The 23,686-nt window shown below is 39.4% G+C and overlaps 1 protein-coding gene and 1 non-coding gene across 2 annotated transcripts in view; one reads left to right on the top strand and one right to left on the bottom strand.

The window, feature by feature from the left end:
- The window catches only part of NEK7 (NIMA related kinase 7), a 295,992-nt gene that overhangs the window by 187,015 nt on the left and 85,291 nt on the right, over window positions 1-23,686 (bottom strand). The gene's annotated exons all lie outside the window — the stretch shown is intronic.
- Window positions 20,248-20,354, top strand: LOC117198808 (U6 spliceosomal RNA). Its single transcript, XR_004480044.1, has one exon. It is a non-coding gene; the product is annotated as a U6 spliceosomal RNA (small nuclear RNA).

The raw sequence follows: 23,686 nt of genomic DNA, 5'->3' as shown, positions 1-23,686 counted from the left end.
TTTAGGTCACCACAGAGCACCGAGTAGAATTCCCTGTGCTGTACAGTAGATTCTCATTAGTTATCTATTTTATACATGGTATTGTATATATGTCAATCCCAATCTCCCAATTCATCCCACAAGCCCCCTGCCCTGCCTTTCCCCCTTGGTATCCATACATTTGTTCACTATATCTATGTCTCTATTTCTTCTTTGCAAATAAGATCATCTATACCATTTTTCTAGATTCCACATATATGCATTAATATGCGATATTTGTTTTTCTCTTTCTGACTTACATACGTCACTGTATAAGTCTCTAGGTCCACCCACGTCTCTGCAAATGGCACAATTTCATTCCTTTTTACAGCTGAGTAATATTCCATTGCATATATGTACCACATCTTCTTTATCCATTCCTCTGTTGATGGACATTTAGGTTGCTTCCATGACCTGGCTATTGTAAATAGTGCTGCAGTGAACATTGGGGTGCATGGATCTTTTTGAATTATGGCTTTCTCTGGGTATATGCCCAAGAGTGGGATTGCTTATGTGAAGGTTTCACTTCATCTTCTTAACAAATATTATGGATACCTCTGTTTGATTTATGAGAAAACTGAAGCCTAGGACATTTTCCCAAGGTCATGCAACTAATTAGTGATGAATAGGAGACAGGAAGGCTGGAGGTGAGAAATCCAAAGACGGGGACTCCCTGGCAAGTGCAGGGTGTCCATGGTGTCGTTGCCTGATGTAATAAATATAAGAACACAGGAATGTGTAGGAAATATAGAAAAAGGGTAAAGCAGGTTTGGAAGGAAAATGGTATTTGTAGGTTTGGACACTTAGGTGAGGACGCCTAAGATCATTTGACTGTGTGAGTCTAGGATTCAAAGGAGAGCTCAGAGCAGGAGACAGAAACTTGCAAACTACTAAAAGATAAATGATCGTACAACCCTAACAGCTGATGAAATCACACAGGAAAAGAATGCAGATTTAGAGACTAAGAAGAGGATGACACTCTGATTGTGATAAGATTTATGATTTGAAGAAAGAAGGAGAAAAGAAAATGCAGAGAGGCAAGAGGAAAACAATAAAAAGTGGAGAAATTCAAGGGAGAAGATAGTTTCAACAAAAGGAGAGATTGGCCAATATTTTCAAGCTCTACAGGAAGGACAAGTGAACAAATGCCTGGCAAAGAAGTGAACTTGGCGAAGGAGCTTTGAGTGTCACGGCAGGGCTGGAAGATGGACCCCAGCGGACGAGAGATGAATGAGAAGGGAAAAATTGCAAACCGTGAGGAATGTCTTGTGAGACATTTCTTTGCTTGAAAAGGACAGAAAATAATACAACTGAAATGACTTATGTAAAAAGCTATCTATGGGCTCATGTAACTAAAACATCCAGGAATATTTCTGGCTTCAGCCACCGCTGGACTCAGCCACACTGGTGACGTCACCAGGATCCAGTTTCTCTCCATTTCCAGGCCCGTCTTCCATGTTTGCTCCCTTCTCAGCTGGCCTCTCCTTTTGTTGGCAGACAGCCTGTTGCAGCTCCAGGACTATTTGTTTCCAGGTTTCAAGCCCTTGGGGAAAAAATCTATTTTCTCAATAACTCAAACAAAATTCCTTGCGTCTAATTTATTCTAATTGGCCCAACTTGGGTCATGTGTCCATCTCTGAATCCATCAGTATTGCCTGTGAGATTGGTTAGATAAGGTTGAGATCACAAAGAGGAAGGAGGGCCTGGTTCCTCAGAGGGCAGTCAGGTACTAGTTACCCAAAGCAGCAAGAACGGTTGCTAGCAGCAAAAACAAGTCAGTCAACACAGCAACAATGAACTGTCATCATAGGAAGCTTGGCTGCAGAGGCAAGAAAAAAGAGAGCATGGAGGTTCCTCAGAAAACTAAAAATAGAATTACCATATGATCCAGCAATCCTACTCCTGGGCATATACCTGGACAAAACTATAATTCAAAAAGATACACACACCCCTATGTTCATAGCAGCACTATTCACAGTATCCAAGACATGGAAACAACCTAAATGTCCATTGACAGATGGATAAAGAAGATGTGGTACATATATACAATGGAATACTACTCAGCCATAAAAAAGAATGAAATAATGCCATTTGCAACAACATGGATGCAACTAGAGATTATCATATTAAGTGAAGTAAGTCAGAAAGAGAAAGACAAACACCATATGATACCACTTATATGTGGAATCTAAAATATGACACAAATGAACCCACCTACAAAACAGAAACAGAATCAGGGACACAGAGAACAGACTGTGGTTGCCAAGGGGGAGGGGGTTGGGGGGAGGGATGGAGTGGGAGCTTAGGATTAGCAGATGCAAACTATTACATATAGAATGGATAAATAACAAGGTCTTACTGCACAGCACAGAGAACTATACTCAATATCCTATGATAAACCATAATGGAACAGAACATATTAAAAAAGAATGCATACATATGTATAACTGAATCACTTTGCTGTACAGCAGAAATTAACACAACATTGTAAATCAACTATACTTCAGTTAAAATAATATTGATCAGGGCTTCCCTGGCAGCGCAGTGGTTAAGAATCCATCTGCCGGGGCTTCCCTGGTGGTGCAGTGGTTGAGAGTCTGCCTGCCGATGCAGGAGACACGGGTTCGTGCCCCGGTCCGGGAAGATTCCACATGCCGCGTAGCGGCTGGGCCCATGAGCCATGGCCGCTGAGCCTGCGCGTCCGGAGCCTGTGTTCCGCAACGGGAGAGGCCACGACAGTGAGGGGCCTGCATACCGCAAAAAAAAAAAAAAAAAAAAAAAAAAGAATCCATCTGCCAATGCAGGGGACGTGGGTTCGAGCCCTAGTCCGGGAAGATCTCACATGCCGCAGAGCAACTAAGCCCATGCACCACAACTGCTGAGCCTGTGCTCTAGAGCCCACGGGCCACAATTACTGAGCCCGCGTGCCACAACTACTGAAGCCCGCGTGCCTAGAGCCTGTGCTCTGCAACAAGAGAAGCCACGGCAATGAGAAGCCCGTGCACTGCAACGAAGAGTAGCCGCCTCTAGCCACAACTAGAGAAAGCCTGCGCGCAGCACCAAAGACCAAATGCAGCCAAAAATTAAAATAAACTAATTATATATGTATAACTGAATCACTTTGCTGTACAGCAGAAATTAACACAACACTGTAAATCAACTGTACTTCAGGTAAAAAAATATTGATTAAAAAAAAAGAGAGAGAGAGAACTGTAGTTAGAGTGGGGTCCAATAAGAGTTTTAGGAGGAAGAAAGAGCTGAAACAGAGAGGCTGACGATGTCAGGAGGGAAATGGATGAAATAAACCCCTGAGGAGCAAGGGAGTTGGCAGGATCAAGAGAACAGGTGGCAGGATTCGCTTTGAGCTATAGAAGGGATGCCTCTTCCCCTAAGACCAGACAGAGGATGGGTACCGACATAAAGAGGTCTTTAGATGGAGGAGAAGCAAGTTTAGGAATTGATGCCTCCTGACTTCTGTCTTAGCTGTGATTTAGGAAGGAAGCATTTGTGCAGAGAATGAGAAGGAAGAGTTAGCGGGGGAGGAATGGGACAGTTTCTGTGGGACAACGGGAGAGTTTAGACATGCAGACAAGTTGCTGGATGACAGTATTACATTTTAAAACAACATCATCCCCAACTTAATTTTCTGTACTATTAATGTCATCAGGAATATCAGTGAATAAAACAGAACATAAACATCAGCTCATAGAGTGGAAACTTCGGATGAAGTTATGCTAAAATGTGGAGATATTTTTATTCACTTATTGGCTAGCACAGGGATTATCATAGTGAGAAATCTTTGTTGGGAAAATTGATTACAAAATTCCCTTGGGATTCTGAGACCTCGAGTGTCCTCCATGTGGGTGGAGCTGATCTACTGACTACAAGGACAGGAGCATTTCTTTGTTTCTTGAAGAGTGAGAAGAAAATGAGAAGGAAAAAAAAACCGCAAAGAAGACAGCAAACTAACAAAAGACTGCATTCTTTTTTATGTGACCTTCAAACCTTTAGTGAAATTTCTAAACTTTTTAAATGATTGGTAAAAGCAGTTTTTGTTTTGTTTTCATGTATGTTCATGAAGGACTGTGTTTCCAAGCTGGGGTGATGCGAGCAGAATTGGGGCAGGGCTGTGAACGTGAAAGGAGGGATCCTGGAGATGCCCCGCTGGACCCCTGTGAGTGCCAGGAAGGCTCTGGAATTGCTTGGCCTGTTAAATTGAACTTCTCTCAGAGGGAATATTCACCAGTGAACATATGTATTTTTCTGGTCATCCTCTTACATTTATTTAAGTAATAGCAGAAAAGAGAAGTCATATGGGTAAAATAAAATGTAAACCAGATTTTATTTACCATGACACATAACCATTTAGTTCATAGAAACTATTATTGGGACTTGACTCTATTGGCAAAATGTCTCTATAACATTCAGCTCTGTGTTTTTTCATTCAAATCTCTGTGGCTTTTTCTTTCAGGGACTGGCTGCACACTATCCAACAAGAGAATATTGGCTGTAATCGTTGAACATCAGTCTACTACATCAGGCACCCCTTTCAGATGTGCATTGCTTTGAGGTTATGTACAACAAAATAGTAAATATATTGGTGTAAGATGGGGGAGATTATGATGAGCATTCCATGAACAACTTCGTTCATTGGAGAAAAAAATAATGCTGTTTCACTGGTGCTACTTCCAGCTTTGGACTCTGGGAGGTCTAGGATATTACCATCCAAATTCACTAGTGTAATTTCGTCCTCCTAGTAACCTGAGAGGAAGCAGGGAAGGGTGTTGGCCTTATTCTTACACTTCCAGAGACAGAATAAGGGTCCAGGACCAGGGTCATGTGTCCAGTCATTTAGAGCTTCTCAAGCCAGGTATTCTGCAAATAGAACTGTGCCAAGAAATCTGGATCCCTGCAGCCTTCAGGCAACAGGAAATACTCACTACAACTCCACTCCTTATTACAGATGCACACACAGACACACACACACATGCACACAAGCAGGGAGCAGCTACTACTATGTACCAAAAATTACCATTTTTTACTGTGCTTTGACAGGGAAATGTGACAGAGGGCATTAGAATCTGACTCTGAGTGCAGAACTGTTCACCCCACTGCCTCTTCAAGAAAATCATGGGATTCTTTTCCTATAAGTTCATTTCTTATGAAAGGAGTGAAGCTTTATCCACATGTGTTTTCTTCATTCAATGCCTTCAGTATTTATTTAGCTATTTAGCTGTACAATGTGCCAGCCACTTTTCTGGGCCAAGGTGATACTTCAAATCTCGATGGTGACAAACAATCAGCGGTCACTGGTGGGAAGATAACAGTGAATCTGTTTCCAAGTCCATTAGCATCTGTCGAGTCAAAGAAAGAGTCCCACTTATCATTCCTGACCTGACACCAAATCTTACAAATCACCTATGGCAGATGGTGGCTATAGACTGAATGTCTGTGTCCCCCCAAAAGTCATATGTTGAAAACTTAATGCCCGGTGTGATTTTAGTAATAAGGTTTTGGGGAGATAATGGTAGGGGATGGAGCCTTTGGGGGATGACTAGGTCATTAGGGCAGAGCCCTTATCAAAGAGGCCTGAGAAAGGTCCCTTGTCCCTTCCTCCATGTGAGGTTACAGCCCAAAGATGACCATCTAGGCAGTGGGCCTTCACCAGACACTGAATCTGCTAGCACCTTGATCTTGGACTTCTCAGCCTCCAGAACTGTGAGAAATACTTTCTGTTGATTATAAGCCAGCCAGTCTGTGGGGTTTTTATTAGAGCAGCCTGAATTAGTGAACACAAATTCCTCCATTCCAGTATATCAGACCCTCACATGTGTCTTTGTCACTTCTCTTACGCAGAGGTGGTGTCTGTTTCTCTACCCCCTTGAATCCGGGCTCTATTTGTGACTTGCTAAGACCAATAGAAGGTGGCAGAAGTGATGCAGCCAGATTCCAGAGCCCAGATCTTCAAAGGCTTCATCATCTCTATCTCAAGCCTCTTGGAGTGCTCCCCTAGGCTACCGTGGCATAGAGAATTAATTCCAGGACAGGAAACTACTTGGAGGAAGGGGTCCAACGGTCCCAGCTGAAAACAGAAAACGGAAGGAGTAGCATGAAGGATCCCAGGTGAAGCTAGCTAACCCATAGAATTGTGAGAAATTACTGTCACTGCTTTAAGTCACTGTCTTTGGGGGTGTTTGTTACGCAGCAGTAGGTAACTGAGAACTCAAGGGAGATGCCGGGGTATGTGTAGAGCTGCCAATCATTTTCTCAGTCAGATACTTGGAAGACATAAAAAAGACAATGACATTTTTAGATTCTTTCTACATTGCAATGGGGTCTTAGATTTACTGGTCTTTTCTGAAAGCCACCTTCGAATGTGCAATCAAATATTTTGCTTTTGGCAACAGTTCAATTATGCAATTTTTTTCCAAATGGGAAAAATGTAGATGACTTAGGATTGTGCTTTTTGGCAATGAAAAAGCTATTGGAAAAATGCACATAATTTCTGAAGACCCAAGGAATGAATTCATCCCACTACCTTTTCCGTTTTTATGTTACCTTTTCCCTCCTTCCAAGGGAAAGGGTGCAAATAACGATGGATTCATTTTCCTTTAGATAAATTTGAGCTCATTTAGGAATCATTTTACTTCACATGTCTTTAATGCAGAATAATATTTAAAGAATTTTCACGAATAGAATACAAGAAAGCACGCTTTTATGGAAATCTTTTTTCTAAGAGTATAGCTGAAGGCAACCTCACTCCTGGGCTTTGTTAAGTTACGTACATTTAATTGCCTGGAGCAGGTCTTCTAAAGTCAAGTTTACTAAAATATAGGCCTATGGGACCATATTTTTTGGAAACAAATTCTTTGCAAACATCTCATTTTATAATTTAATTGTATCCGGACTCTGCAGAATGTGAATATTTTAAGAATGAAACCACTGATCTGAAAATAAATTGATATCAAATATACAATTCCTGCAAGTTCCCCAAATTAAGGTAATTTTTTGCACATTTAAATGTTATGACCATTCCTAACTCCCCCCAACCCCTACCTCATGAGCCTTTTAGCTCTTAAAACTGTCTGGAAACCGAACCATACTTTAAATATTATTTTTATGGGAGAAAAATGAAAACACATTTCCCTTTTCTTTATGTGAGATGGGGCACCTTCGCATGACCCCTGCAGTTTGCCAGGGACCAGGAGTGGGCAGCTCAACTTCTGCGTGGTCCCCTACATACACGAAGTGACAACAGTCAGTCAACCTTACTTTCTAACGCCAGAACTCCTCTTCAAAATGATCAATACTCCTGCCCTGATGGCAACTCCAGCTTAACTTTGCTCTCGTCAACAGACTCTGCTGTTTTTGTTTTTGTTTTTTTTTTACGTCCCACATGAGCTTAAGTAGCTTCATTTTAACTCTTTCAGAGCAAGCCCAGACCTGTTTCTCTCATCAAGAACAGGGTGGGAGCAGGGGCGGAGGGTACTTGTCAGAATAAATTACAATTTTTGGCAAAAGCATCCATGTCTCTTACCCACTTAGGAACTAGAATATTGCCTTGTAAAAGCAGTGCAGACTTCTGTTATGACTTAATTATGAGGCCAAAATAAGGACACCGTTTTATAGGCTCTTTTAAGGTATATACATAAGATTTCCATCTTGGAACATATCAAAAGAGATTACATTTTTCCTAGCTGCCCGTGGGCTTGTTCTGATAACACCAGCTCAGCAGATTGGCCCAGGACCCCAATCTCAAGGTCCCGGGGGGAAGTTACACTGCGCATTTTCTTTGTCTACTTTCTCCTCCCCGTCAGTGAAAGGCTCATACACCTCAAGCCCGAGGCAGGAAATCACAGTTCCCACTCTTACCACACAACTGCATCAGGGTCCCAAGAGAGGGGTAACGACGATTAATCCCTGATGCTGGAGGAAATACAAGGCTGTCCAGCTATGAGAGACCCTTCTCGTACCCCATCCAAGTCATTCTCACGTGACTCACACGTAGGCTCTGTCTCACCTGGTCCCAGTGTCATTTGGAATTCCCGACCCCTACCCCAGCCTCTTACCCGAACTGTGCTGTATTGAGCTGGAAAACGGAGCAGATTGTATAATCATGAAGAAGGGACATTTGGGTGAGAACATGGGCTGGTTGACACATTTGTGTAGGTCAAGACTGAATCCTTCACTCCATTTTAGACCTCAGTGATTAATTTCTTTAGGATCAATAAACCCCTGGGAGAACTGGCTCATGCCGTCAAACCTTAAGTGAGAGGGTTGTGAACCAGAAAACATATTTCGTATTTTAAAATAATAAACATTAGTTGGCATGCCCATAGGTGTTCAGTACATTTGTTTCCCCTTAAAGATGTTTACTGAGGAGACAAAACACCTAAGTGGCTTTGTACGTATATGGGGTTCCTGGATGAGGGTGTATCCATAGAATAAGCCTCTTTAAACCAATCAGCTGCTCCGTTTCTCAGGTCCTGCCCCCAGGACTCATAATCAGTTCTGGCAACTTACTGCCCTGGATTTTACCTAAGCTGCCTTACCAATTTTAGGATCACACCAAGAATTAATTTATTGAATATGCTCTGAACAAGAGGATGTATAGTGATCTACTACAGTTGCCAATAACATTTTTTTTTCACTTACATTTGCACTGGATCTCAAGCTATTTGGATTTTGGAGGAAGGGGCAGGGTGAACTTAAAACTGAATCTAGACCTTCAGGTAAGAATTTTACATTTCATTTTATAATCAATCCTATTCTTTTATCAGAGTGCTGAGAAAATCTGTGAGGAATATAGCAAACGGACAAAAACAAAATAAAATATATAACTATCATGTATTAATTACATGTTGCAGTCTAAAAATATGCTAAACAATTTATATGCATTGTTTATATACATTGCTTTACTTAATCCTTATAACAACCTGCAAAGTAGGTTTCATCAGTGTTATTTTACAGCCAAGGAAACCAAGGCTCAGTGACCTCAGTGTTTATCCAGGGCCAGTCCACTCAAAGCCATGAGGTGGTAGAAGCAGGATTCAAGCCCACATCTTCCACCACACTGTACACTTTCAAGTTTCTGTGTTGCAAAATGACATCATTATTCTCTTTCTGTCCCTCTGAAGTTTGGTCTTGGAATCCCCAAGGGCATGACTTCCCATATTGATATATCACGGTCTACACGCTGGAGTAGCACAGAGTCAAGTGGTTCTTGAATGCAGAGGGGACCATATGCCTGGTTTCCCAAGGCATTTCATCAAGGTCTTTGGTTAAATTAGTGTCTCTGTTGTACTAGCTGGGAAATAATGAGTGAGACATTGATAAGAAGCAGAAATAATATTTATGTAAACATTACTTTGTGCCAGGCACTGTGTACTTTTCTGGCATTATCTTTTATTCATTCCAAGTATGCTATCCAAGGAGGTTTACTATCCATTTTACAGATAAAAACTGGGGCTCAGAGAGGCACAGTCATTTGCCCGAGGTCACACAAAGGGGGAGCTGGTGTTAGGTAGATTGGTACCTATAGATGTGGTCTGGCCGACAGACAGTGTTCTTAAATCTTAGGTTCTACTTGGTGGACTTTTGAGTATCAATTTTCGTGACATGGGCATGGAAAGGTCAACCCTCACAGGGCAGAGGAGACTTACTGTGACCCAGACTTACCAACAGACACAGTCATTTCAATAATAGCAACAAAGAAAAAAGAGTCGGCAATGTAGCTGCTTCACTAGGGGTTAAACACAAATAAGAGAGATGGGAGGATGTGCAGGATATATTAGTTTTCCATTGCTGCTCTAACAAATTCCTGCAAATTTGGTGGCTTGAAGCAATACAAATTTATCATCTTAAGTTCTGGAGGTCAAAAATCAGAAATGGGTCACACTGAACCAAAATGAGATGTGTGTGTTTCTCCCAGAGGCTCCAGGGAAGAATCTGTTTCCTGTCTTCTTCCACATTTAGAGGTGGCTTTCATGCCCTGGCTCATGACCTCGGTCTTCCCTCTTCAAAGTCAGCAATGACCAGTCGAGTCTCTCACTCCACCTCAGTCTGACACTGATATTTCTGCTTCCTTCTTCCATGTTTCCGGACTCTTGTGTTTACATTGGGTTCATCTGGATAATCCAGGATAACCCCCCTATTTTAAGGTCAGCTGATCGGCAACATGGATTCCATCTGCAACCTTAGTTCCGCTTTGTTCTGTAACCTAACATATTCCTAGGTTCCAGGGATTAGGATCTTTGGGGCACCATTGTTCTGTCTACCACCCAGGCGCACCATAGCAACACATGGTCCAGGGGCAGGACACAAGGAGGTGTGGCATCGGGGAACTTTGTCAAGAGGCTGCAGGGCTTCAGGATCTACCGGAACTTTAGGGGCAGAGAATGTACAACTGACAAGCACAAAGCAGGGTGTCAGGTTTAGAGGCTTGCATCAGAGATAGGTGCTCGGCTTCCAAAATACTTGATCCCAGAATTAGAGCCATACCAACAGCAAGGTTGATGATTCTGAGCTGCCTCCATTTTCAGTGGGAAGGATGTAAATGTCTCCTGAAGATGTTTTGTCCCAGGGCCTGAAGTGAAACAGATCTCGCAAGTGCAGGTCAAGTACCGAGCATTTTGTCTCCTCATTTGGGGACTGTCAACTCTGTAGTAGAGTCACAAATGACAGGTTGTAGAAGATTCCAGAGGCTGATGGGGGATGACTGGAGGGTAGGCACATTTCTAAATATATACACCGCTGGTCTCTACTTCCTTAATTTCCTCCAATGCCATTCAAATTACATCATGGGTTGTTTGTCAGCTAGCTTTTATTTTTTTAATTTTAATTGAAGTATAGTTGATTTACGATGTTTCAGGTGTACAGCAAAGTGATTCAGTTAAACATATATACATATATATATGTCTGTGTGTATATATATATATATATATATATATATATATAAATATTCCTTTTCAGATTCTTTTCCATTATAGGTTATTACAAGATATTGAATATAGTTCCCAGTAGTAGACAGTAGGTCCTTGTTGTTTACCTATTTTATACATAGTAATGCACACCTGTTAATCCCAAATCCCTAATTTATCCTCCCCTTTCCATTTTGATAACCATAAGTTTGTTTCCTATGTCTGTGAGTCTATTTTTGTTTTGTAAATAAGTTCATTTTTACCATTTTTTTAGATGCCACATATAAGTGATATCATATGATACTTGGTCCACTCATTGGGGTCACTTAGTATGATAAACTTTAGGTCCATCCATGTTACTGTAAATGGCATTGGTTCGTTCTTTTTTACGGCTGAGTAATATTCCATTGTATATATATATATATATATATATATAAAAATTTATATTTATATTTATATTTATATTTATATACCACATCTTCTTTACCCATTCATCAGTCAATGGACATCTTTTTAAAGTTGTAATGGGCAGCAAGGACTAAAAGGGAAGTGTGGCTCACTGAAACCAAACACAGAGGTGTATCCTAATGGAAGTGAACACCAAACCCTAGTGGAATGAATGATAATTGAGACCCGTGGGAGTGGACAGCCGTGGGATCTTCTGTGCTGTGTGAGTCACTTTCTCGGGCTCTCGGAATCCCAGTCTGATGGGGTGACTGGCTGACCAGAAAGCTCTATCAGAAGTCTCCAGCAAATCTCAGCCAGAGATGACGATGGCCCCAGAACATCCAAGGAGAGACAAAGTCAAAAGAGCTACAATCTAAAAACAATTCCATGGCTTTCCCATCTCTAATATCATCTCTATCTTTGTAAAGGAAGGACAAGGAGAGAAGAAGGAGCTGAGAGTTTGGTGAGGGAAGAGATGGGAAAAAGAGAAATCATAGGAATTCAGTTATTGGTGCATTATTCTCTTAAATTTAGTTTTACTCCTTTTGATATTTTACAAAGGGGGAAAAAATCATACCAAAGACTGTCTACTTACGTAATATATATAACTTTCTATACTCTATAGACCCATTGGTGATTTTCCAAACCATTCAATGGGACAGCTACTTTCAATGAATGCATACCCTCTATGGGCCTCCATTCTCATGTGACGATAACAGCAACACAAATAACAAATATTTGTGTGGTATTACATTTTACAGAGACCTATACCCTAAATTCTGTTCTAAAAATCTGTCTACCCTGAGCTAAAACCATAGTTTAATACATTAGTTTCTGACCTGGTGACCTCACAGAAGTCTTTTCCTTTTTCTCACATTTCCCAATCATAAAATGGGAAGAATTTTAACACAACACATTTACATATTTGAAGACTACCATAAAAATACGTTAGCGTGTTCTATTTGAGATTGCAAAGTAAAATACTAATATTGAATGTGAAGTGTTGTTTTGGACCTTCTTCAAGGTTTATTGTCTTTAATAATTGTATCTATAAAATTTTAGCTTTTTTTCTTTTCATTATACAAAATAAAAATAATTTCTCTTGCCTTAACGGGTACTTTGCAAACAGATTCTAACTGAAAACTGAAAGAATTATCATTGCTATTTTCCTTAGTGGATAGTACATGATCTTATCCTTCAGGCTTCTAAAATCCAGTCTATTTGCATGCAGTAATAAAATTATGAACTATCTTACAGTAGTTTTCATTTCAATATGCTATACAATGCAGTGTACTAGAATTGGGGTGGCGCTGTATAACAGAGTGAAAAGAGGCTTGATTTTGGAGACCAAACAGACATGGTTTGAGTTCTGTCTTTACTATTAGCAAGTTACTTTACCTCTCTGTGTTTTAATTTCTTTTTTTTAAACATCTTTATTGGAGTATAATTGCTTTACAATGGTGTGTTAGTTTCTGCTTTATAACAAAGTGAATTAGCTATACATATACATATAACCCCATATCTCCTCCCTCTTGCATCTCCCTCCCTCCCACTCTCCCTATCCCACCCGTCTAGGTGGTCACAGAGCACCGAACTGATCTCCCTGTGCTATGCAGCTGCTTCCCACTAGCTATCTATTTTACATTTGATAGTGTATATGTGTCCATGCCACTCTCTCACTTTGTCCCAGCTTCTCCTTCCCCTTCCCCGTGTCCTCAAGTCCACTCCCTATGTCAGTGTCTTAATTCCTATCCTGCCCCTAGGTTCTTCATGACCTTTTTTTTTTTTTTTGAGATTCCATATATATGTGTTAGCATATGGTACTTTCTTTACTCTTTCTGACTTACTTCACTCTGTATTACAGATTCTAGGTCCACCCACCCCACTACAAATAACTCAAGGTCATTCCTTTGTATGGCTGAGTAATATTCCATCGTATATATACACCACATCTTCTTTATCCACTCATCTGTCGATGTGTTTTAATTTCCACATCAGTACAATAGATAAAATGATTCTGAACTCTAAGAATTTTTGTGAAACTTAAATAAGAAAATAATAAAAATTTTAAATGCCTGAAAAAACTTAGTCATTCTATAAATTGTTAGACCACTTCCTCTTACCCTCCCTTTAATTAGGCTTCACTGCTTGGGGTTGTCACAGGTGGGTGTGTTTCCAGAAAAATTTTACAGGAGAAAATGAAGCACAGTAATCAAAGTCTCCTGGATATTTCTATACACACATATGTCTACATATATGTGTACATTGTATGTATATGTATAAACATTCAGCAAAATGTCTGGAAGATACACCTCAATTGATAACGGGGGTTATTCTGGAAAGGATTTGGTATTAGAACAGCAGTCAAGAAAGACTAGCTTTTTCAGAACTCTACTCAATACCTTGTAATAACCTATAATGGAAAAGAATCTGAAAAAGAATATATATATATATATATATATATATATGAATCACTTTGCTGTACACCTGAAACTAACACAACATTACAATATTGTATATCAACTCTATTTCAATAAAAATTTTTTTAAAAAGTATCTTAGAACCTCATGGCCAGAAACAGAGGCCACATTGTTTTAAAGAACCCTGCCTATTCCTGGTTTGAAACCCACTCAGAATGCCTGAGACCCTGGTTTTCAAAGGTACTTCAGCAAGAACATATTTGTTCCTCTACGCCTTAGCCCCAGGCGAGGACTCTGATTGACAAGGAGAAACAGCATCTGATCGGGGGGTGCTCACTGATAGTTTCTTCAACGTCACTGCATCTGACTCAGTCTATCCAGGCTACTCCAGTGCTGGCCTCATGAGAAACGGCAGAGCCAGGCTGGAACCCAGTAATATAACTCCATGCTCTGTGTTGCCTCTTCCATGATTGCATTTTTGTTAGACGTTTTTATATTCACCCAGCATTTACGCCATTCTTTGGAAACCAAGGTTAGGCTTGCCTTCTCTCTTCTGAAAAATGTAATCCCATTTCTTTGCGTGTGCCAGAACCTGAGAGCACTTCGAAAGTCTCCATATTCCGCTCTCATTATTTACAGAGTAATGGTACTTAGCAATAAATGACACACAGAGGGGATTCTCCATACGGTGGCCATATAAAACCCACACTGATGTGGCACAAGAATAAAAAAAAGCTCAAGGAGACAGCAAGGAAAGCAAGGTTGTATCTAGTTTTGCATCTGTTACTATCTCTCTGATTCTGGGCTGGTTATTTAACTTCTCTGGATCTGTTTTATAATCTTTACATTGTTCAGGTGGTTATCAAAAAGATACAATTCACAGCTCACACGCCAATGCCATAGACTTCTGTTTGACAGGCAGCATTGCATCAAAATGCATCAGAAGCAAAAACTCTTTAACTATGGGAGAAATGGACAAAAACATAATTTTAATAGATAAAGCCACCCCTAATTGAGTGGGAGCTGCTCAACTGCAGGGTGGGGGGGTTGGCTTTAGATTTCTCCAAGGTTCCTCCCATCGGGGGAGCCGTCATCCTGGGGATGAGGTCAGCGTTTCTGTGTTTTCACATGACAATCCCAGCCACCTCTGCAAGTCCAGTGCCACAGAATGCACAAGGCAGAGCTTCCAGACTCCTTTTGGTTCAAGCACTACTTGTAGCCAAAGCCATGCCCTCAGCTGCAGAATTTGGAACTTCAGACCATGTCATGGATTAGATCGCTGATGAGCAGAGCTCATGGCTTTGAAGCACTGAACACATTTTTTTTTTTTTATCTTTCCAGAGACGGTGTTTGTATGCTTGACTTAGCCGAAATGCATCACGGGTGTTTTCTTTATTATCTCTCTTTTAGTATCTAGTTCCTTGCCACTTTCAGTGTCCCGGACTGGCTCGTACTTCCTGGCATCCCTGAGCTTTAAGCCTAGGTTGAAAGTTAGAGCAAAAGTGAAACAGTTTGGAAATGTGGTATGACTGCTTTCGGCTGAAGTGTTAAAATTGCCAGTAAATCAGAAAACAAAGAGAAGACAGAGCATTTGCCCAAAGCAGAATTTCACCAGCATGAATAATTTTCAGGGCTTAGGAGGCTATTAAACCTTTTCTTTACACATATTTCTAAGCTCCGTTGAGATCGCTCCCTGAATTCCCAGATGTTTATAATATCTTGATGAGTCAAGCAATGTTCGGTTTCAGAGTCAAATTGTAAGTCCCCTCCAGCTCACATTTTTTTAAATTTTATTATCTTTACTAACAGGTCTGGCATGCAGCTTTGAGACCATAACGTGAAACTGGGTCAGACAGATGGCTGAACTAGTGGCTTATGACCTAAGTCTCAAAATGTGGGCATGTGCTAAATATAATTACCAAAAGAATACATTCACAATTTTTTATTTAAGTTTTTAGTTAAACAGTGATTGAGTCACCACTCTCCACCAGAGCCTCAAGTGGAAAAGTCTTAAACAGTCTCCATGTATATGCTGCTAGTTTAGTTTATAGTTTTCGTATCTTAAAATTTCTTATTTCATCTTTCATGGACTAGTGCCACTGTTCTTAAACTTTAGAATCCTAGGTACAAGCAGCAGGTGATGCATTCAGGATTACTTCAATGTGGTCAGGAAACTCAAGGGTTTTCTGTGGTTCTCATCCTCATCACCTCCTCTGAAGATGAAGAATCAGGACCAACTCCTCCCCACACCTACCCAAGGGTACAAAGAGACCCCAGCCCCCTTTGTAATCCAAGGGACCACTATTTGGATGGGTCCACCACATTTGAGAAAGAAAAGAGAGGATTGTCTCTCGCCTTGTGTAATCCTGAGTCATTTAGGTGGTTATCTTAGAAAAGATGCCAGATACTGTCTTACAACAAGAAAGGATACAGTGTAGAAAATAGAGACATTGTAGAGAGACATGATATCACTGGTTACATTGACAAGAGCTAGAATTAGTTGGTAATGTCATTTCCAAATGGTTATTTTCAGGGACCTTTTGTTTCTTGAAGTTTTGTAGGGACCATTGGAGCAGAAATTATACCTAGTACCCATTTGACTATTTTTTTTTAACTCTGTGCTTTTTTTAAAAGCCCTTTATGGAGCTTAAAAAAAGAAAGAAAGAAAGAAAGAATACAACAAAAAGCTGGCGGGTGGTCTTGAAATCACGGAATCATATCTTTATTTGAACTACGCTTAGATTTCTTGGCACGTTTAGGGCTGAACAGGTTGGAGAAATTCAGTACAAATAATCTCTGCTGGAAGAGGATGTGAACCTCAACCAAATGCTGGGAGGGACCTGAACATTTTTTTTTTCATCAGATCCTGAACCCATTTCAGCAGCCCTAGCTATACCTCTGAGGTTACACTTCCATGCTGTATAGAGAAAACATACCAGAATTTTCTAGTATAACTACAACCAAATCTGCAGTCTCCACTGGTCCCTACCAAAGAGTTACAGCTAAACATTTCCTACTGTAAAGAGTCACTGTCAATTTTGTAGTCAGAAAACAGAGGAACATACAAAAACATCACAAGCCATTCCTTCCTTGTGCCTTATGATATAAACACAGGCCCCAGTAGTTTGTGTCCAAAATAATCAGGGCAGAAACAGTCAATGAGTCTGATTAGAATTGCTCAGCAGATTTAATACACACTTTATTCTACATGGGTCTCCATTTTATTTTCTTTCTTTTATTAATCTTTTAGATTAATTACTCAAGAAATTAAATTACTCAAGAAAATTCTTGAGTAATTTTTTTTCTGGAAGCAGAAAACAGGTCAGTTTAGGTAAGATTAATGCACATGTACTGAATTTCTATGGGGGAAAAACAGAAATTAGGACATGAATGAAAAGGAAGGCACACCCTTATCACTGCTGCATGCCAGGTTGATTTGACCCACTAGTAAACATGCTATTCAGGGTGTCTATCGATGTAACATAAAACAGCACAGCTACTTTTTACCTTAAACATTTTTAAGCAGAAAGACTACTAAAAGGTGGTAACCTGGGCTAACCCGACTGTCTTTATTTCTGCTCCCAATGCTAAGCTGCTGGGAGTTTTGGGTCCAGCCCCAGGACCCAGCTGATTTCGCTTCCATGATGGATAATCCTACTCAAGTGCACAGGACTCCTTGGCCAGCCCTCAGCTCATCTCCTGCGTAATTCACCAGGTCAACTCTTTCAAACTGTTTTCCTTGTTAAACCCACAAACTCACGCTTTCAAGATATTACTTTGTAAACTAACACATGGATAAAGAGATTAACTTCTCCCTTCCTAATATTCCCCTTTCCCTTTGGTTTTGGGAGATGAAATGTTCTTTCCAAGCCAAAGCTTCCACCTTTGCTTTTGTATCTTTTTTTTCAGATTCCACATATAAGTGATATCATATGATATTTGTCTTTCTCTGGCTGACTTACTTCACCCTGATACCTAAAGCAGACAAAGAATGCACACAAAAAAGAAACTTATAGGCCAATATCACTGATGAACATATATGCAAAAATGCTCAACAAAATACTAGCAAACCAAATCCAACAATATATTAAAAGGATCATACACTTCTGCTTTTAAACCAGTTTGGTAGAATCCCCATCAGGTCCTTGACTGGGCACTACTTACCTACAAATTTATGTTCAGGTCCTAAATCTTACCTACAAATCTACTCACTTCTCTCTCATCTAAAGATATCCTCCATTCTCTTTAAACCACTGCAACCAGGAGTTTGTACCTGCCACCCACTAGGACTGACCCCTGACCTTGACAATGACAAACCCAAGTCAGTTCTCAGCCCCCATCACGCTTGCCCTGTCAGCAGCACTTCACACAATCACCCTTAGTCTGTTCAACCCAAGAGGCCAAATCCAATTAACCAATTGCCAAATCTCAACCTGTTGACTCTTCCAGAGCATTTGAAACCATTAACTAACCTGTCATTACTGAAACCACCCGCCTCCAGTTTTTCTTGATATTTAATTCTCTTGGTTTGTCTAATAATTCTCCAAATATTTCTTTTCAGTCCTCTCGGTGGAGTCCCCTTCCTCTATCCATCCCTGAAATGTAGACTTTCGATCAAATATACAAAAAACTATATGTAGAAAAAATAGCTTGAAGTGAGTCACTAAAACGTTTTCTCAGGTTAGTTAGAGAGTGAGTTATTTATTTCCATTTTACTACTGTATATGTTCTATTTTTCTCTAATTATCTTAACGAACTTTCATTTTATTTCCATCAAAATAATGCATACACATGCTTAAAAATTAAATGGCATAGAAATAGTTACAAGGAAAAACAATGCTTGTCTTCGATTCAACTACCACACACTGAATCCTGCTTTCCAGAAAACAACTTTTAATCATTGATGTTATAAGACTTACATGCCTTTATGTCTTGAAACAATTATTCATAGGAATAGGATACAAGTCAGACTGCTTTAACACGGAACTCCAAAACACAGTGATATAAGGCACTGTTCTGGCCTCCCTGTGGAGGACATGGCCCTTTTCCACAAGCTTCATAGACATTCTGCCTCACCTGCACTCCAGCCTAGGGAAGGCAGGGAGAGAGAGGAGGGGCGGCCAGGCTCCTTCTATTTCAAGAAACTGACCTAAAGGCTGCACACTACATTCCAGCATGGCTCCTTGTTGGCCATACCTAGCTTCAGGGAAAATGTAGTTGTTAGCTGGGTGTTCATGTACCCAGATTCATTTTTATTGTATAAAAGAAAGGGAGAATGAACATTAAAAGATCCACTAGAAGCCCCTGCCACATGTATGCAGCTCTTTCTGAACAATCAGCTTCAGATATTACCTGTTGGCTTCCGCAATGTTGGATGAAGATCTAGTTCATCTATAACCCCTTCCCTTCTTCCTTCCCCTCCCTAATAGAGTTAGTTCACTAATATTGGTCCCTCTCTATGTTATCTTTATGCCCTCTTTGTAAAATGACCATGTTATCACCTGTATCCTTCCCTCCACTTCTCAATGTTGTAAACAAATCTTACTCTTATATCATCAAGGTTCATAACATTTACATTTTTTGATGTACCCACATAAAGTCTTTGGTGTTTGCCTCTGGGTTGCTTCTACAAGATGAAAAAACAGTTAATAGCAGTGACAACATTTGATGGTGTAAACATTAATCACTTGTGCTAAGTAGTGCGCTTTAACTCCACTCTCGTCTCTAAGACACCAAGATCGTGAACACTCTCTAAAGAGGATCTTCCTAGAATCAAGTTCAAGTTGATTCTCCCTTCTAATGTCTTCACCATTTATTCAAACTCGTGTCATAGTTTACTTTGCTCTATTTCTGAACTATGAATTTATTGCACAGTTTATCCTTCTGCTTCTGAATGGATTTTCTTTGTCATCTTTCCTCCATCCCTAATATCTTCAGCTTCCTACTCCTTCTATCAATTGCTTGAACCTCACTTCGTTCATCTTCATTCATTCATCATCATGAGATGTACCCTAGCTCATTTGCTTCATATCCAGACTATGATTTTCTTTTTTCTTTTAAAAGATTTTTTTGATATGGACCATTTTTAAAGTCTTTATTGATTTTCCTACAATATTGCTTCTGCTTTATGTTTTGGCTTTTTGGCCCCGAGGCATGTGGGATCTTAGCTTGCCGACCAGGGATCGAACCTGCACCCCCCTGCATTGGAAAGCGAAGTCTTAACCACTGGACCACCAGGGAAGTCCCTTGTCAGCACTTTTAAAACTCAGTTTTCCTTCTACTTCCTCTGATATCTACCATGCTTTCTTTTCACTGTATGTTTAAACCTTTTTTTCTTTTACTATAATTTTAATGAGGTTTCAACAGAGATAAAATAGAGTGTGCCCGGTCTGGCATTTTCTATTGGAAGTACACATGTTATGTTGAAAAATTTCAGCAGTTTGGTGCTCACTTTGGTAGCACATATGGTAAAATTGGAATGATACAGAGAAGGTTACCATGGCCCCTGCACAAGGATGACGTGCAAATTCGTGAAGTGTTCCATATTTTTTGCACCCCAATGTTCATGGCAGCACTATTTACAATAGCCAAGACATGGAAGCAAACTAAGTGTCCATCAACAGATGAATGGGTAAAGAAGATGTGGCGCATATATACAACGGAATATTACTCAGCCATAAAAAAGAATGAAATAATGCCATTTTCAGCAACATGGATGGACCTAGAGATTATCATACTTAGTGAAGTAAGTCAGAAAGAGAAAGACAAATATTATATGATATCACTTACACATGGAATCTAAAAAATAATACAAATGAATTTATTTACAAAACTAGAAACAGACTCACAGACAAGAAAACAAACTTATGGTTACCAAAGGGGTAAGGCTGGGGGGAGGACAAATTAGGAGTATTGTATTAGCATATACACACGACTACATTTAAAATAGATAAACAATAGGCACCTACCATATAGCACAGGGAACTATATTCAATATCTTGTAATAACCTATAATGGAAAATAATCTGAAAAAAATATATAAATACGTGTAATTGGATCACTTTGCTGTACACCTGAAACTAAAACAATATTGTAAATCAACTATATGTCAATAAAAAAAATGTTTAAGAAAAAACATTTTAACAATTTGTACTCTTTAGAGGTTTCCCTGAGCCCTTTCTCCTCCATCTGCCTGCTCAGCCTGGCTCTTCACCATCACAATTGAGATTTCTTCAATTTCTCCATACATATGGTTCCTAAATTTCTGTATGTAGCCTGATTTAATACTTACCACACTCCTGTGCTATTAGCACTATTATTATCCCTACTTTATAAATGGGGAAGCTTAGGGACAGAGGAGTTAAATTACTTGCCCAATAACTCATAGCTAGGAAGCTACGGAGACAGAATTTAAACATGCTCTTAACCATCACTCTGTATGGCTTCATCCTTTCAACTCAAACAATCTAATTTCTATGGTCAGTAAAGGTGAATCATTCATCTTAAATACCTCAAATATAAAAATTAGTTAACATATCACCATCTCCTCTGATTATGCATTCTTCTAGGACTACCAGTAATTTTGATTTACTGACAACGTATGTTTTGTTTTCGTGACGTTTAGCAGGAATATGCCATTAATCAGCCTTTTGTTTTTCCCAAATCTGAAAATTCATTCCAAAAGAGTTTCATAGAAACTCTTAATGACTGAAAATCATGGTTCTGCTACTATATAATGTTGAGAATAAGAAATACTATACTTATGGGGATTAATTATTAAATCCAGCTAGGAATCACAGCCTTCCTAAGGCAAATAATTATAATGACACACAATAATGTTTAACATCTACGATGGGTACTGAAGTTGGGAGTGCTTTAATGCATGTCAAAACAGTAACAGAGATTCTATGCATCATAAGAAAATAATTCTGAGAATTTCTCTAAGAGAAGTAACTGTTGGTCAAACTAATGAGCATGAAATATTTACTACCAGAAATCTATGTATCCTTCCTGATCTATCTTTTAGGACCCTGCATAAAAAGTCTCTTCTAACCCTAAAATTTTATATTCCTATCCACCCATATGCTGGTGGGTATGGCCAGGTTGGGATGAGATAAAACAGTAAGACAGGCTTTGAGGTCAGACGATGTTGAGCTTAAATTCCGGTTCAAGGTTCAGCTACCTATGAGCTGTGTGATCTTGGGCCAGTTATTTCCTCTCTCTTAGTTTCCTTATTGACATAATGAGGGAAGTACTACCTATTTTAGGTAGGCGATTAGGAAAAGCCTCACAGGAGGTGATATTTTTTGCAGAGTCCTGCATGACGTAAAGGGTGGACATTTCTAAGAGGTACACAAAATCTCAAGCTCATAAAGGGAAAAATATGTATAATTTCTTTATGCACTCTGGGTAACCATAATCTGTTTTGCAAGGAAAACAACAGACCTAGAGGTAGTTTCCATAACTAATAAAGAGCTCACACAAACCAGTAAGAAAGGGAGCAATCAAATACATTTAAAACGGGGTATAGAAAAGCAAGTTAGGAAAAAATACCTATGGTCAATGAGCAAAAGAAAAAAAAATGTCCAATTTCTCTCTTAAAATCAAATATTATCAATTAAAAATCTAGGAGATATGATTTTTCACATATCAGAAATTTTTTAAAATAACAAAAAACTGATGCTGCCCAGTTCTAGAGAAGATGTAAAGATCACTCTCATGCAGGTTGTTACAGTCTCATCAACGTTTAAAATGACATATTTTTTGACCCAGTAACCCCACTTCTGGCAATTCGGCCTGTGGATTTACTTTCACAGCTTTCCAGCATGTACGAGGATATTTATTATAGAAATTATCTGTGATAGCAAAAAAAAAAAAAGTAGCAACAATCAAAGCTTTATCAATAGAAATCTGACTAAAGTATAGTATATGCATATGATATAAGTCTACAAGAATTTTTTTAAAATAAGAGATATTTTTTAGATCATCTAAATAGTTAAAACAGGGACTCTATAATTAATTTAGGGGAATCTGACCCTTTTACAAAGCAGAATCTTTCTATTCAAAGCAGAGTTTTATTCTCTTTCACCTGAAATTTCTTTAATGTCTTTCAGAAAATTTCTTCTCTTTGTCTTGTACATCTTTTAATCAAGTGTCTAATGTTTCAGTCATTTTGTTGGCTCTTGGGAATGAGAATTCTTCTTCCATTATAATTTCTCAATGATTTTTTCATGACTATAGCAGGGGTCAGCAAACAACCAACGTGGGCTAAGTCTGGGCTGCTGCCTGTTTTTTAAATAAAGTTCCATTGGAACACGGCCATGCCTGTGTTTACTTTTTGTCTACAGCTGCTTTTGCCCTACAACAGCAGAGGTGTGTAGTTGCAATACAGACGGTATGACCACAAGCCTAAAATATTTACTAGCTAGGCTCTTTACAGAAAAACATTTGCCAACCCCTGACGTACAGGAAAGTTATTTGATTTTATATGTTAATTGATAAGCAACTTCCCTACTGAATTTTCTTAATGTTTTTAATGATTTTCACTTTTCTTGGGTTTTCTAGGCTAAAAAATCACATCATGTGCAAGGAATGATACTACTGCCTCTTCTTTCCTTTATTTAATGTTTTTATTCTTTCACTGTTGTAACTGCTTTGGATTGACTTTCCAGAGAACTACCAAATAATTCTGGTGGTAGCAGGCATCCTGGCTTTAATAGCAATGGCTTCTAATGTTTCATTGAAAACTGTGACCCTGCATTTTAGCTTGACATAGGTATTTTTATCATGGTGAGGAAATATCAAGCCATTCTAGGGTTTTATACCAATCAGGCTTGACCATTTACCTTTATGAAAGAACCTTTCAATAGTTATGATCGTTTA

The sequence above is a fragment of the Orcinus orca genome, chromosome 1 (assembly GCF_937001465.1).
Source record: "Orcinus orca chromosome 1, mOrcOrc1.1, whole genome shotgun sequence".
Classification (NCBI taxonomy): Eukaryota; Metazoa; Chordata; class Mammalia; order Artiodactyla; family Delphinidae; genus Orcinus; species Orcinus orca.
Note: the sequence above shows the minus strand (reverse complement) of the source record. Positions and strands in the feature narration are given on the sequence as shown.